Consider the following 1375-nt stretch of genomic DNA (forward strand, 5'->3'; position numbering starts at 1 on the left):
GATCCTTCATCATATTGATGTTCTCTAAGCATATTTCATTGCTCTTTCATTTCAGCATCTGAATCATTATGCCTCTTCTCAGACGCGACTACAAATCTTGTGAACATATGTTCCCAGTCAGCTTTGTTCTCCAGCACGGGTTCCTCTTTTTGATAATAGCCCCTTTCTTTTTGCTTAAATTTCTCCTCCTTTGCCTTTTTGTACTCATCATAAGGAAGCCAATCCTTCTTGGGTTTTCGCCAATTGTCATCATACCTATCACCACTTGAATAGCACACTTGCACCCTCCGGTTCCCGTTCTCGTCAAGATCACAATCTTTAGTGAGATGAGGCCCTCTATAATTCTCACAACCGACCCTAATTGCATGGATGGTTTGGTCCATCTTAGTTATTCTTCGATCCAAACTCTCTAGTTTAGCCATCATTGCTGCCATGCTATCATTAACTGAGTTCACCGCCCCCCGACTCAGTTCATTTCTTGGGTTATGATATTCTCTAGAGTGCTTAGAGAATTCTTCAATTAGTTCTTTGATTTCCGGGGGTGGCTTCTTTGTGAGAGGTCCTTGCGAATCAAGGAGTTGCCTTGTGGTCACATTCACTCCATCATAGAAAATATAGACTTCTTGTTGGCTATTAAGATCATGATGTGGGCAATTCCTTAGTAGTCCCTTGTATCTCTCCCAAGCCTCATAAAGGGATTCTCCAGCTTGTTGTTCAAAATTAGCTATGGCTTTCTTTAACTTGGCTATTTTTGAGGGAGGGCAAAATTGATCAATAAATTCTTCTTTCATCTTAGCCCATGTGGTGATGGATCCGGGAGGGAGTGATTTCAACCAATCCTTCGCAGCTCCTTTGAATGTGACGGGAAGCATGCAAAGCAAAACGGTTTCGTGAGGTACATTTGGAACGTTGAAGTAGTCGACTACATCGTTGACTTCATCCAAGTGCTTGTAAGCGTCTTCGTGATCTTTCCCGTAAAAGGAGATTTCCTTAAGCTGAGCAAGTATGTGGCCCTTTAGCTCGAAAGTGGCAGTCGCGGGAATGATGGGTTGCACTAGTCCCGGTCAAGTATCATCACGTATCCTCTTCTTCCATTCGCCCATGGGAACTTCATCGATGTTAGCCATGGGTTAGCTAATTCGCTTCCAAAATCGCTTCCTTCTTCGGACTCGGTTTCTTCCCTTTCGATTTCGTACTCGGTGTCCTCCTTCTTCGGGTCTTCGTCCGCCACTGAAGAGAAGATGGATTCTCCTACTTTCTTGCCCTTTTTCTTACTAAAAACAGCTTTTAGATTCTTCAACGGTGAATTCTTCGATGTTGCGGTTTCTCCTACGTTCTTGCCTTTGTTTTTCCTCAAGTTTGCTTCCGGGTCTTC

At 43.5% G+C, this 1375-nt stretch overlaps 1 non-coding gene across 1 annotated transcript; it reads left to right on the forward strand.

The window, feature by feature from the left end:
• Positions 1-636: 636 nt before the first annotated feature.
• Positions 637-743, forward strand: LOC145122985 (small nucleolar RNA R71). The gene has a single exon (XR_013714866.1). It is a non-coding gene; the product is annotated as a small nucleolar RNA R71 (small nucleolar RNA).
• Positions 744-1375: the final 632 nt, after the last annotated feature.

Source organism: Lactuca virosa, chromosome 6, assembly GCF_052849685.1.
Source record: "Lactuca virosa cultivar CGN04683 chromosome 6, Lactuca_virosa_CGN04683_v6, whole genome shotgun sequence".
Lineage (NCBI taxonomy): Eukaryota > Viridiplantae > Streptophyta > Magnoliopsida > Asterales > Asteraceae > Lactuca > Lactuca virosa.